Below are 15,654 nucleotides of genomic sequence, written 5' to 3' on the forward strand. Positions count from 1 at the left end.
TTGTATGGATAACAAGATTTTGTATGGATTTATTGATTAATATTAAGGGTTGTGATGAAGGGAGCTCTATAAGAAATAATCAAGTTGACTCTACTTAAGGATGTTGGCTTGAATTCTTCTAGTTTGTCAAGTTAGAATTAATTCTTTAAAAAAAAAAAAAAAAGAAAGATTGATTTAGGAATTATCTAAATGATTGTAAGGTAAATCTAAGGTTAGCTCCAATTGATTCTAGATATGTTAGATTCTTGAAGAGTGATGAAACTTATGCAATGATTTCAAATATAGGAAGTGGATCAAGATTTAATTTTTATATGCTATACCCAAAGATAGTAGAGATAAAGAAACTTAAAATTTTGCCCTAAGTCTTATATGAAATTTGAAGGTTGGATCTATCCTAAATCGATCTAACATGTAAGGATATTTTTATCTTTGATATAATTATATAATTTGATAAATTAAGATCAGAGTATGCAGCAAGGCAGGGTGGATTAAATTGATTAGAAATATTAATCTTTTAAATCAAAAAGATATTATGATGAAATATATTAGTTGCAAATAAGGAAGGATTTTATTGATAATGAAAGGATACTATAAATTTTGATCTAATCTGATCATAGCCGGATAATCTTGTCAGTAGGTTGCTTCATTGTAGATAATGCCAAAAAATTTTAGATATCTCAAGTTTATTAACAGCTTGATAGTTCTGATATTAGTTCAAACTTAGAATGTCCTGATATAGATCTCATATTTTTTTAAAATTTAATATTGTTACTTAGACTGATATAGAAGATTGAGGTTTTCTTAAGATGAGAGTCTACATATAAAATTTATTGGAAGGTCAAGAGAAGAAAGAAATCGATAATCGTGAAGAGTGTCCAATGTTCGACCTTTCTTTATTTTTCTATCAAGGGTAGTCTGAGATAATTATGAATTTCGAGTGGAATGTATTAGACAAATAAGGGTGGTATATTAATACAAGTCCAAAATATTACAGTTCTTCAAAAAGTTGAGAAATCAATAAGAAGGGATGAGTTTGAGATTTCAAATAATTTTTGTTATAACAAGATCATGAGAAATAAATAATATATATGATATTATCGTAAGCTTGAGAATGACATGAAGAATGTATACTTTGAAATAGGTATCTCGAACGACATAACCTAATTTCGAGGACGAAATTATTTTAAGGAGGGGAGAATGTAATAACCCAAATTAAAAAAAAAAAGGGACGGAAGGAGACTTCCGAAGGGAGTCTTCTTCTCCGATGAATCCCGATCGGAGAAGGACTCTAGGCCTCTTAGAACTCTAGGATTCTCTATAAATAAGCCTCTCCCTCTCTCAAGACCCTCCATCGGTGATATTCGAGTCCGATTCCTCTCCTTTTCTCCGTAGAAGCCGCGGCAGCCTCTTCTCGTGTTCGCCAGAAATTGAAGGTCAAAGAAGCCCCCGGAGCTCAGGTAAGGCTCTGACCTTTCTTTCTCTCGCTCTTCCCTTTCTCCTCTGGCCCCAAACTTCGCTGCCGGCGGGCCGATTTTGCCAGAAATTGAGAAGAAAAGGAGACCCTGTTTTGCTCTGTTCGGCCGAGCCATCTCCCTCCCTTTTCCGGCCACCAGCGCCACTATCCATGATGCCGCACCCCTAGGTTTGGACCCCCACCTCTCTGCCTATGTTTCTCGAAGGTCATGGCCGCCGGTGATCGGCCAATGATCGGAGAAATTCAAGAAAAAAGGGGCGGTCCCCTGTTTTTCAATTTTTCTAATTTTTCCACCGGCCGAACATCATCGCCGGCCATCTCTGGCTCCACCGTCGTTGGTTGCTGCTGGCCGACCATCAGCCATACCACCGCAGTCCGTCGGATCATGGACAAACGTCCCTCTAATTCTTCTCCTGTTTCGGCCCAAAGAAATCCACGGGAAAAGAAAAGAAGAAGGAAGAAGAAGAAGAAAAGAAAGAAAAAAAGGAAAAAGAAAAGAAAAGAAAAAAAAAGAAAAAAAAAAGAAAAAAGAAAAAGAAAAAGAGAAAGAGAAAAATAAAATAAAATAAAATAAGAAGAAGAAGGAGAGAGAAAAATTTTCTCTCTCTCCTCTCTCTACCTTCTCTCTTTATATTTTCTCTCTCTAGATTCTCTCTCTAGATTTTTCTCTCTCTTTACGGATTTTGTCTCTCTAGGATCTTTTCTTCCTCTCTGATTGCATCATGAACCCTAGGATAAAATTGAGATGAAAATAAGATGATCTGAGATTGCTCCGAAATTCGTGCGGTAGATCTGATCCCAGTCCGATCCTATTCAAAATTTGTAACACTTGATTCATATTGAGTCATCCTGATAGGACCTCTGATGATCTCGACCATGATTGCCTCATCGAAAGGATACGAAGGTTTCTCTCTCCACTTTCTCTCTCTACTTTCTCTCTCTAGAATTTTCTCTCTCTTTATGAATTTTCTCTCTCTAAAAGTCTTATGGATCAGTGGAGGATCCAGATACTTAGATAAATCTTAATTTTGGTTAATCCTGAGAGAAGTCCTAGATTTGTGTTATCAGATCGATTATCGGTAATTTTCTCCATATATGATTTTATATTTGATCAGGGTTACGAAGAGATGATTGTCTGCATAAGATATCGAGTGGAATATTTTGTTAGAGAAATTCATAAATCAAAGAAGAATATTGATTTTTGTGCTTGGATCAGTCACCGATAAAGGTAAGAATCTCTGTACATGATCACTATTATATATATGCTATTTTACTGTTGGTCTTGCATTATCGGTTTTGCATCGTCGGATTTGAGATCGATGAATTTATTATATCTGAGATATTGTTATTTGATTTTGAGCATGAGTATGTTATGTCAATATATATGTATCAGAGATTGATGGCATGATTATATGGATATGACATATCTGAATTGATCATAATGCAAGTCGGAATTGATTTGATGAAATCAACACATAATGATTAAATGAAAAGAAAGAAATATTGGTATGGACTAGTCTTATCATGTGGAACAGCCCGCCAGGAGCTTATGACTGGGACAGCCCCCACTGGCTTACAGGTGGATCAGCCGGCCAGGAGCTCATGCCTGGGACAGCCCGCCAGGAGCTTATGCCTGGGACAGCCTCTCACGGGCTTTGGTACGTGGGGCAGCCGGCCAGGAGCTCATCCTGGGACAGTTTTGAAAGATTTTTTAAATGGATTCGATCCGGATGATGACTGAGGTATAGAATTGGATAGTCCAGAACCAGAAAGAAAAGGTTAAAAATCATATGATTATGAAAGGAGAAATGAAAGATAAGACATGAAATAATTGTTGAACAAAAGTGTTTCACCTGTTAATATATGATGATGCATCTATTTTGACAAGACAGAAAATTTATGAATGTTTGTATTATTCTGGACATTGAACATGAGATTTTATATTTATTTGCTTATTCTTATTTTCAGATTATATTACTATATCAGTGTGATATGGGAATTCTTACTGGGCTGTAAAGCTCACACCCTTTCATCTTTCTTTTCTTTTCAGAGATACAGGATGTTCATGATTGGCTATGGCTTAGATTTATGGATGAGCAGATGGATAGATAGAGTGTCATAGTACCTGATCAGAGAATTGAAGAAATTTAATTTGTACCTATACAAGATTTTATGAATTATTGTTGAAATTAATTGTTATGGATGTTAAGGTTGTAATGATTTATTTTGGCCTTGCATATTCTTTAGGGCTTGCTCTAAGGAGTGTGCGGCCATCACGTATCCGACCCGGGTGTTGGGTTCGGGGCGTGATATTATGAGTTCTGTTTGCACATTAATAATAAAGGCTTAATGAGCTATGAATGTAAGATGACGAGCATTTTGCATGCATGTGAAGTACATCCATCCCAATTATTAATTTCTCCCAAGAAATGCGATGATCGATAGAGTTAGTAGGAAGTTGTGCCCGTCAATAACAGCATACGGTGACAAGCATTATAGTCAGAAATTATGACATACTAGACGTTTCAAAATCGTCCTATAATAAAATAACTTATAAAATCATCCTATCATAGAATAATTTATAGAGTCACCTTACCATATGGCAATCAATATAGATATCCTATGGTAGGGTGACTCATACTATTCGTCATTTTTTTCGCAACTGATGATAAAATTGATGAGTCAGCATAAAAAAATATTTTGTAAAAAAATAATTTTTAATTTAAATATTATTTTTATAAATAATTTTAAAAAATATTAATTTCATAATTTTTATAAAAATTAATATTATTTCGATAAAGAACCCATCGACCTTTGAATGCATAAAAAATTGGGCATCTAACGACGAACGTCAAAATCCACTGTAACGGCCTTTATAGCATCCAGCTATTCCACGCCGTTCAAACTTGCGCGCGGGTGAAGCTGACCGTCGCCCATATATATATATATATATAGAACGCCTTCCTGGTACTCTCTGCTCCATCCCGCTCTCTCCCGTTCTGTCCCATCGGTTCCGCCGATGGGACCCCCTGAGATGGAGAATCTGAGCCCTCTTTCGCGCGAGAGGCTTGAAGGAATGCCGAGCGGGCGGTTACGAGCTTGATCTCGGCCTTCTTCTTCGCATTCCTGGAGCGGCGATCCCGCGATCATCCTCCGCCACCGCTGGAAGACAAGAACGACGACGAGGAGGCAAGCGATCCGTCCCCCTTCTTAGCTTTTCGCCTTTCTTGCATTCTTGATTCGGTTATTGATTACGTGTTTCTTACTTTCGTGTTTGGTTTCGGTGTTCTTGCTTTAGTTGGTTCTTTATTTCTAGTCTAGTTTTAGGGTTATATCTTCTTCTTATCTATTTTGATTCTTTAGATTCCAGTGATTGTTCTTGGTTTCGAGTTCGGGTTTGGTTTTTTCTTGATCTCTAATCTGGTTTTAGGATTAGGTGGTGATCTCCCTGTTATTTCGTCCTAGCTGTGATTTGTTGGGTTCTAGTTTTGTGATGATCATCTAGTTCTGGGACTCGTCTCTTGTGATTTATTAAACATCGTGTCGGTTTTGATGATTTTTTTCGTTCTTGGAGTTTGTTTCTGTTCCAATTTCAATAGATTTGCTGAACATGGTGTTAGATCATCTTCCTTTATGAATAAATTGATAGAGTTAATTGTTCCTATGATTGTGTAAAAATCTCTTGGTTAGTTTTGATTGAATTGTTAACATGTCTAATGCTGCTTGAATTCTTGTGGAGGTTGAACACCTCTTTAGCTATATTACAGGTAAAAAATTGTTCTGCAGGTATCAGAGTTGGAAAAGGATCTAGTCTCTGTGAGATATTCTTTAATGATTGAAGTGGTTTTACTTGATTGTTGATATATCTTTCATGCTATTCTCTGTTTTCCCCTTGACTTGCAACTGGCATTCTTAATAGGATATTTCTTTCTGATCTTTTGACGGTCTTGATTTTAATCATATCTTTTACACTATCACGTGATGAGTGGGATGAAGTCTTGTTGGGGGATACCCACCGACCGACCGACCGACTATCGGAGGGCCCGACCTCGGGGCCCCGACCGACCGACCGACTGTCGGAGGGCCCGACCGGCTGGCGGCCCGACCGACCGACCGACTGTCGGAGGGCCCGACCGGCTGGCGGCCCGACCGACTAACCGACGGCCCGACGAACGACTCCGACTGGCCGATCGTAAGTCGGGCGGCAGGCCAACGGACGCCATCAGCGGCTAACCACGGCCATTCCACGGTCTATTCTCGACCGACTGAACCCAGAGGTCCGGTAGCCGACCCACATGAAGCTCGCCGACTGACGGAGGAGTCCGACGCTACTCTGCTGGCCACCGACCTTGGGTCGGCTGACTCCACCAACCGCCGTACGGCCGCCAGACGTTGTCAGCTCTGACACGGACATGCGGCACGGTTACCTAGGGGCATTGTCCCGCCGAGAGCCGGGTCAACCCTGGTGATTAGACGGCTACACGGCGACATGATGTTTTCACGGCGGCTCTGACAGCCTACAGTGAGTTGACAGTTCCTCACTTGTCCGCGCCATTGATGATGGCGTCATACCGTGCTCCACTATATATACCGGGGAAGGCAACAGTGCAAGGGATCGATCCGCCCGTCTCTTCCACATACGCAGGCTCGCTCCTCTCTCTCTCTCTCTCCCTCTCAGAGCTCTCTATCTGCATTTCACTGTTGCCCAGTCCCCTCTCTGACTTGACCGTCGGAGGGTCCCCGCCGGAGCCGCCTCCGGTCAGTGCGGACTTCCTTTTGCAGGTGCACGCTTCCCGGCGATCGGGCGACGAGGCGATTGGCCGCAACAGATTGGCGCGCCAGGAAGGGGTCAACATGACAAAGACAAGAGCTCAACGATCGAGAATCACAGGGTCGGCAAGGCGTTCTTCCCGCCGGGAAGAGGCCTCTCCACCACCACCGGCGGCGGAGCCTAGCTCTCCGCGCCCTGCAGTGACTACGGAGGCGCAGATTGCGGCCATTGTACGGCAGATGACCGTACTGACCGACGCAGTCAAAAGCCTCCAGCAACAACCGGCGGCCCGACCTATGCCTTCCAGGAGCAGCCGCCGACGGTCGCGCCGACCCCTGCCGCCTCCAGGCGAGCACTCCCAACAGCGCTCCCACGGGGAGGAGGGTCAACCTCGGCGCGACGACCGGCGGTCCCAGCGGCCCTCTCCTTCCCCGTTGGAACGGGCGAGGAAGGAAAAGCGGCCGCGCACACCGTCGGCCTCTCCTTCGGAGTCTTCCGGAGGCTCCACCCCTGGGGTCTCCTAGCATCGACGAGCGGACGACTACGAGCGGCGGTTCGAGGAGATCGACCGCCGACTCGCCCAACTGCAGATGGACGGCCAGAAGTCTTCGAACGACGTCGACTTCCAGACCGCCCAACCTCTCTCCCGACTGGTCCTCGACGAGCCGATTCCCAGTCGGTTCAAGATGCCGCACGTGGAGCCCTACGACGGCTCCACCGACCCAGTCGACCACCTCGAGAGCTACAAAGCTCTCATGACGATTCAAGGGGCAACCGACGCTCTTTTCTGCATCGGCTTCCCCGCGATGCTCCGCAAGGCTGCCAGGGCTTGGTACTCCGGTCTTCGATCGGGCAGCATCCATTCCTTTGCGCAGCTCGAGCACTCGTTCGTGGCCCATTTCAGCACCAGCCGAAAGCCGCCGCGAACGTCGGATAGCCTTTTCTCCCTCAAGCAGGGGGAAAACGAGACGCTCCGACACTTCGTGGCGCGATTCAACGCGGCCACGCTCGAGGTCCGGGACCTCAACGAAGACATGGCGGTCTCAGCCATGAAGAGGGGCCTGAGGTCGTCCCGATTTACTTATTCTCTGGACAAGACCCTCCCCCGAACATACGCCGAGCTACTGGAGCGCGCATACAAGTACATGCGCGCGGACGAAGGAGCGTCCGACCGACGCCTGGTCGAGCCCAGGGGTCCGAAGGAGAAGCGAAGAAAAGGTCGGGAGCCCGCCGAACCAAGCAGGCCCCCGGCCGGTAGTCGGCTTTCTCCACCCCGACAGATCCAAAAATCACCCCGCCGACAGACTCCGAGGTCGGCGCGTCCCAGGTATGACTCCTATACTCCTCTCTCCGCTCCCCGTGCGCAGATCTTGATGGAGATCGAAGGGAAGGAATACCTGCGACGGCCTCCGCCTCTGAAGGCAAAGGGCCTCGACCATCGGAAGTACTGCCGGTTCCATCGGAGCCACGGCCACGACACGGAGCGATGCATCCAGTTGAAGGATGAGATCGAAAATCTCATCCGCCGGGGGTATCTCGGCAAGTTTCGAAAGGGTCCGCCGACCCGACCGACTGCCGATCGACGTCCCCAGCCGACTGAAGAAGCACCGACTAACCAGCCGACGGCCGGGGTCATCAACATGATTTCCAAGCGGCTGGGATCGGGGACGTCTACAGGGGGGGAGCCGACGAAAAAGCCACGACCGAACGACGTAATCACCTTCGCGGAAGACGACGTTCGGGGCATCCAGACTCCCCACGACGACGCTGTTGTTGTGTCGGCGACAATAGCCAATTATGATGTAAAACGAATTTTTGTTGATAATGGAAGTTCGACAAATGTTTTATTTTACTCGACCTTCTCCCGAATGCGACTACCGACGGATCGACTTAGTAGGGTCTCCACGCCCTTGATCGGCTTCGCCGGAGACGCCGTCACGACAGAAGGAGAAGTCACCCTGCCCGTGACGGTCGGTACCGAACCACGGCAAAGCACGGTCTCCCTCATTTTCGCGGTCGTCCAAATTCCTTCGGCCTACAATGCCATACTCGGGCGACCCGGACTGAACGCCCTCAGGGCGATCGTCTCGACGTACCATCTCCTTGTTCGATTCCCGACCAAAAACGGAGTCGGGGAGATGCGCGGAGATCAACAGCTCGCCCGACGATGCTTTCAAATCTCCGCCCAAAGCGACGAGGCAAAGGATCCCCTGACAATTGACAAACTGGATCAACGGGAGGAGGAAGAGCGGGGTTCGCCGGCCGAGCAGCTCGAGGCGATCCCGATAGGAGAAAATCCCGATAGAAAAGTTTGGATCGGGTCTCAATTGCCCGACACCGAACGACATCGACTGGCAGAATTGCTGACGGCCAATGCCGACGTATTCGCATGGTCGGCAGCAGATATGTCGGGCATCCCTCCGGAAACAATGACTCACCGACTCAACATCGACCCGACGATGAAACCGGTGAGGCAGAAGAAAAGGTCCTTCGCCCCAGAAAGGCAGAAGACCATCGACGAGGAAGTGGACAAGCTGCTCGAGGCGGGCTTCATTCGGGAATCCACGTACCCCGATTGGCTCGCCAATGTCGTCATGGTCAAGAAAGCCAACGGGAAGTGGAGGATCTGCATCGACTACACCGACCTCAATCGAGCGTGCCCGAAGGATAGCTTTCCGCTCCCGAAGATCGACCAGCTGGTGGATGCGACGTCCGGATTTCGACTGCTCAGCTTCATGGACGCCTTCGCCGGGTACAATCAGATCCGGATGGCGCCTGAAGACGAGGAGCACACCGCGTTCGTGACCCCCAAGGGCCTCTACTGTTATCGGGTGATGCCCTTCGGATTGAAGAATGCCGGCGCCACCTACCAGCGACTCGTCAACAAGGTCTTCAAAGACCAGATCGGGCGTAACATGGAGGTGTACGTGGACGACATGCTGGTAAAGAGCACGCAGATCCCGGACCATGTTCAGGACCTCGAGGAGACCTTCCGCACCCTTCGACGACACCGAATGAAGCTCAATCCGACCAAATGCGCCTTCGGGGTGACCTCGGGGAAGTTCCTCGGATTCCTCGTTTCTCAGAGAGGGATCGAGGCCAACCCTGAGAAGATAAAGGCGATCCTCGACATGCGTCATCCGAACACCAAGAAGGAGGTCCAACAACTGAACGGGAGAATCGTCGCTCTTAGCCGATTCATTTCCCGATCAGCTGAAAGGTGCCTCCCGTTCTTCAAAACCCTGCGCCAGGCAAACGGTTTCTCTTGGTCGGATGAATGCGAACAGGCCTTTGAAGACCTGAAGAGGTACTTGGCTTCCCCGCCGCTGCTCGTAAAGCCGCAGCTCGGGGAGACCTTGTATCTCTACTTGGCCACATCTCCTGAGGCGATCAGTTCGGTGCTCGTTCGGGAAAACGAGTGCCGAACCCATCAGCCCATCTACTACATCAGCAAAGTGCTCCACGGTGCCGAAGCCAGATACTCGGAGACGGAAAAGATGGTCTTCGCCCTGACCGTCTCCGCGCAACGGCTCCGACCATACTTCCAGGCCCACGCCATCGTGGTACTCACCAACCAGCCTCTGAGGGCCGTACTGCGCCGACCCGACACATCCGGACGACTCGCTAAGTGGGCGATGAAGCTTAGCGAGTTCGACATTCAGTACCGACCAAGGCCTGCCTTGAAGGCTCAGGTCTTGGCCGACTTCATCGCCGAATGCCCGACAACCGACAAAAGGTCGGGAGCTGAAGGCCCGGGACGAGATTCGGTCTCTGAGCGGGACCCGATCTCCACCTGGGTACTTCACATCGATTGAGCCTCCAACGCTCAGGGAAGCGGGGCCGGGCTCCTGCTCACGAACTCGGATGGTGTAGTCACCGAATACGCCCTCCGGTTCGACTTCAAGGCCTCCAACAATCAAGCCGAATACGAGGCGCTCCTCGCGGGCTTGAGGATGGCGAAGGAATTGGGCGTCGACAGCCTCCGGGCATTCTCCGACTCTCAGCTGATCGTGGGGCAGGTCAAGGGCGACTTCGAGGCGCGAGATCCGACCATGATCAAGTATCTTCAGAAGGTAAAGGATCTCGTGGCCCGCCTCGAGTATTTCGGGATCTCCCACATCCCCAGGACGGAGAACGCCCGTGCCGATGCTCTCTCCAGATTGGCAACGTCGGCCTATGATTCTTTGGGTCGGACGTTTGTCGAAAACCTCCAACAGCCGAGCATTGATCGGGTCGAAGAAGTGCAGCAGCTAACGTCCGAACCAAGTTGGATGGACCCGATCGTCCGGTACTTGTCCGACGGAACCAGTCCCAAAGATCCCGCGGAGGCCAAGCGACTCCGATGGTCGGCGTCACAATATGTGATCATGGACGGCCGACTCTATAAGAGGTCGTTCTCCCTCCCTCTGCTCAGGTGCTTGGGACCGACCGACGCCGACTACGCTCTCCGAGAGGTTCACGAGGGAATTTGTGGGAATCACTTGGGGGGCAAGTCCTTAGCCTTCAAGGTCTTACGACAGGACTACTACTGGCCGACCATGAGGAAGGATGCGGCAGAGTTGGTCCGAAGGTGCGAGCCATGCCAGAAGTATGCCAATATTCAGCACCAACCGGCCAGCCAAATCGCTCCCATTGTCGCTCCATGGCCCTTCGCTCAGTGGGGAGTCGATATTCTCGGCCCTTTCCCACCGGCGTCGGGCCAAAGGAAGTTCATCGTTGTCGCCATCGACTACTTCACGAAGTGGGTCGAGGCCGAGCCCTTGGCGCAGATCACCGAGCGGAAGATGGAGGACTTCGTCCAAAAGTCCATCATCTTCAGGTTCGGATTGCCGCACACCATCATCACCGACAACGGACGGCAATTCGACAACCAAGACTTCAAGGACTTCTGCGCCAGGTTCCACATCCGTCATCGACTAACTTCAGTCGGGCACCCACAGTCCAATGGTGAGGTTGAGGTGACGAACCGAACCTTGCTCCATGGACTCAAGACCCGACTGAACGAAGCCAAGGGCCTCTGGGTCGACGAGCTGGGCTCCGTCCTATGGGCTTACCGAACGACCCCCCGTGTCCCGACCGGAGAGTCGCCGTTCAGTTTGGCCTACGGGACAGAAGCCATGATCCCGCTCGAGGTTGGCCTGCCATCTTCGAGGGTCGAGCAGTACCGCGAGCCGGACAACTCCGAAAGCCGGAGAGCCGACCTAGATCTTCTCCCCGAACTGCGAGATGAGGCTCAAATTCGAATGGCCTCCTACCGACAGAGGGTCGCCCGGTGCTACAACGCCAAGGTCAGACCAAAGCTCTTTAAACCTGGCGACCTAGTCTTGAGGAAGGCGGAGGTGTCAAAGCCCTTGGACCAAGGGAAGTTGGCTCCCAACTGGGAAGGACCCTACAAGGTTGCTGACACCTTCGGGCCGAGGGCCTACCGACTGGAGACCCTTGAGGGGAAACCCATTCCCCGGACTTGGAACGCCGACAACTTGAAGCTGTATTACCAGTAAATTCTGTAATCCAATCGTTGGAATACAAGTTCGGTTTGAAAAATCAGAGTTCTAACCCTTCGACTACTGATCGGCGCTCAGCCCGATGCATCGACGCGGACCTGGCACCGACGACACATCGGCCCCTTACACGGACCGATGCATCTACGATGGCGGGAGTTTATACTCTCTACGATCGAATTTTCGGGCATATCCATCGGCCGACTGATCGATCAGGCCCCGACCGAAGAAAGGCTAAAAGCCCACGCGGCTGTTGCCGCGACGTTCCGACCAGGCTACGGCCGGTCGAGGGATATTCGGCTTACCACCGTCTATCATATGACGCGACCTTAGTCGCACCCACTACTCGCCGACCGACCTTCGGTCGGCTGAACGGCACTCGGTTTGCCACCGTCTGTCGAAGGACATGAGAACCCGACGCAAGAGCTTGGGGATCCGACTTACTACCGCTCCCCCGACATTGCGCCGGTCGATGTTCGACTGAACGCATCTACGGAAGTCCGACTTAACAGATGCGCCCGAATAGCGACTACAATTATTGAAAACCGACCTAAAGTCGGGATACGAGCTACTTCGGAACTGTGCAAGCCGGTTAGGTCTTACCGACTTACCCGAGTTGGCGACTTCTCTAAGTTGGTGACTTGGGTTCGGCATTACAGCGATAAGAAACGTTACAAACAAGAAGGAAAAGAGACAATTTCATTCATTGATTAAAAGGGATTACAAAGTCGGGCCGAAGCCGATTACATGTATTTTCAAGAAAAAATAAAAGGAAGACAGTCGGCTGGACCGATCATTCGTCCTGGATAATCTCTTCGACCGACGGGGGATCGGGAAGGATCGACGTCTCGACCATAAGCGGCGATGGGTCGGCGGCAGAAGGATGTCCTTCAGTCGGCAAGGGACCTCCGATCGGCTCCTGCTCCGGAACGGCTTCATCCGTTGGGATGATGCCTCCCGACAGATGGTCGGCCTCCTCTTCGGTTCCCTCCTCTTCGGCGAGTAGCGGCGCGACTCGGCTGACGTCCACCTCCGGGTACAAGGTATGGACGGCATCCCGACCGTCCTCAAAACCGACCCTGTAGGAGGCGAAGCCCGACTCGAGCATCTCCTCCTTGTACTGGTCGGAGGCCCGGAAGTCTTCGACCGCGCGGTCGGCCGACTCCCTCGCCGACCGTACTTCGTCCTCGGTATGGGCCAGCTCCTCCTTCGCCAACTCCGCCTCGGCCCTGGCAATTTCGGCGTCGATTTGGGCGATGGACAAATCCTCTTCGGTTTCCGCGAGCTTCCCCAGGCTGGCCCGAAGTTGCTCGCGTTCCCCTTGGAGTTCGGAGGTGGCACCGTCCCGTTCGCGTCGGAGACGACGCACGACCCGACCTTTGTGCTTGGCCTCCTTCTTGGCCGACTTTAGTTCGGCCATAAGCCGGGAGACCTCGTCCGTCAACTTGGCCTCCCGGTCGACCGACTCCTGCAGTTGGTCGACCAGCCTCCCTCTCTCGGCCTCGGCCGCTGCCGACCTTTCCTTGAAGGCTGCCCGAACGTCGCCGAACCTTCGGTATCCGGCCTCCAACTCGGACATGGTGAAGATCAACTGCCGACGGAAAAAAGATTTGTCAGAATCATGTGGCAAGCGAAAATTCTTCTAAGGAAAAAGGTGACGCGAAGCTTACCTCCACCATCGACGGGTAGAACCGCGACAGCATTTCGGTCACTTGCCGAGACCGCAACGACTGGACGTCGGTAGGGAGGAGGATCCCCTGGCACAACCTCCTCGCAAGGTTGTGGTCGGCCAAGGCCGATGCACCCTCGGGGTAGTATGCGCTGGGGGGCATTGATCTCTCCTCCTCTGAGGGCTCCATCGGGGCTTTCCCCCGATCAGCTGCCCCGACCGACGGGGCTGGCAGCGATGGGACGCTGGAGTTCGACCCGGTGCCCCCCGTTGCGCCGGCGGACGCCTCCGGACGATGTTCGGCTTCCCGAACGACGTCCGGCTCCGCCCGCGGCGGCGAAACCGCCGACACTCCTTCGGCCACTTCCTCGGCCGACCTCTCCTCGACTCGCCTCTCCTCCACTCGGACGGTCGGAGCCGCGAGGGCTATAATCGGCTCCGACCCCTCGGTCGCCGACGCTTCCACGGTTGGCGGGACTGGGGCTGGTCTCTTGGAAGGGCGCGAAGGGCCTGCCCCCGGCGCTGGCCTCTTCCTCGCGGCGGCAAATTGGCGAATTTCGGCATCGGTCGGCCTCATCCTCGGCGGTGTCCCTGCAAAACCGACCAGTGTCAAAGGCCGAACCAGAACTACCCTAAAGCCGAACAAAAAGAAAAGCTAGGGGATCGGGCGATACCTATTCGGGGGACCAGACTCAGGCCGGCATCATAGAGAGCTTGCTCGGTAACAAGCTCCCTCTGCTTCGGGACCGACATATCTTTGAGTCGGTGGAAGTCCTCCCGGTCGTCCACGTCGACCCGACTGTTGTCGTTGGCCTCAGTTCGGGGTACACCCCAGCGAGAAGGAAAGCCCCAAGAGGAAGAAGAGGAAACAAAGAAAAACTGGTTCTTCCATCCATGAATGGACGATGGAAGACCGGTTATGAAGGCAAGACCCTTCCGGGGGTTGAAGAGCCACCACCCTCGGGCTTTAGGGTGGGGTCGGAGCACAAAGAAGGCCCGGAAGAGGGAAATGCGAGGGTTGGTCGGCAAGAGCTGACACAACAGCGCGAAAGAAATGATTAGCCGGACAGAGTTCGGCGCCAGTTCGCCGGACAGAGTCCGTAGTAATCAAGCAGATTCCGGACGAACTCCGGAATCGGAAGTCGAAGACCCGCACGAAGGTCCTCAACATACAGCCCCAGGTCGCCGGGCGGAGGGTTGTTGACCCGACCGCCGGCCCCTGGAGCATAGAGCCGAAACTGCTCCGGGATGCGATAGTGCTCCCGAAGCTGATCGACGTTCGGCCCCGAAAGCGAGGAGGCCTCATCTTCCGGAGCCGATCGGGGTGTCGTCGGTCGGGTTCCCCGACCGAGCTCCCTGAGTCGGTTCCTGGTCATTGTGCAGGAACCGAAGGAAGGGAAAGAGAAGAAAGCAAGAAGGGGAAGGAGGACCACGAACCCGATGGACCCTCCGGAAGTAGAGAAGAACTCTGCCCGCGACGACCGAGAAATCGCCGGACAGAGTTTCCCCAGCCAAATGGCAAATGTGGGTCAGGGTCGGGAGGTCCTATATATATAGGGCCGACCGACGGCCGAGATGCTTCCGCGCCGACCAGGTCCCAGAATGCGCGACGCATGGCGCCCGCCGGTTGGCTAAGGATTCGGCGCGCTTCGCCCCGGGACGCCCGCATTAAATGCCGGAGCGGGCGCCGGCCAACCACCTTGACACGCGGCGCGCGGGGTTGGCTCCGCAGTCGGCCGCCCGCGCCGGTCCGCGTTCCCGATGGGACGCCTCACCCGCGATCGGCGCCGAATATCCGATCGACTGACGCCGTATCGTCCGGCACCCGATCTTCTGACACCGACGTGATGACTGACGACGACAAGACGCGGCGTCTGACACCGACGCCGGCGCGACTTCTGGCATCGACTAGACGTTCGGATCACTGGGATTCGTGAGATGTCTGACAACGGATCAGCCGGCGGTACGGTCGGATCTGCACATGCGACAAATCCACTCCCAGTCGTCCGGCCTTGCTACCCGAATGAAGGCATCGGCCAGCTCTCCACCCGACTTAGGAGTGGAGGGGGCAACTGTTGGGGGATACCCACCGACCGACCGACCGACTATCGGAGGGCCCGACCGTCGGCCCGACGACGACCGACTATCGGAGGGCCCGACCGGCTGGCGCCCGACCGACCGACCGACTATCGGAGGGCCCGACCGGCTGGCGGCCCGACCGACTAACCGACGGCCCGAC

At 52.0% G+C, this 15,654-nt stretch overlaps 1 long non-coding RNA gene across 2 annotated transcripts in view; it reads left to right on the forward strand.

Moving 5' to 3' along the window:
• The first annotated feature begins 4,444 nt into the window (after positions 1-4,444).
• The window catches only part of LOC105049635 (uncharacterized), a 126,149-nt gene continuing 114,939 nt past the window's right edge, over positions 4,445-15,654 (forward strand). For both annotated transcript variants that reach the window (XR_012138868.1, XR_012138867.1), the window contains exon 1: positions 4,445-4,663. This is a non-coding gene — a long non-coding RNA (uncharacterized lncRNA). The remainder of the gene's footprint in view (positions 4,664-15,654) is intronic.

This window comes from Elaeis guineensis, chromosome 2 (assembly GCF_000442705.2).
Source record: "Elaeis guineensis isolate ETL-2024a chromosome 2, EG11, whole genome shotgun sequence".
Classification (NCBI taxonomy): Eukaryota; Viridiplantae; Streptophyta; class Magnoliopsida; order Arecales; family Arecaceae; genus Elaeis; species Elaeis guineensis.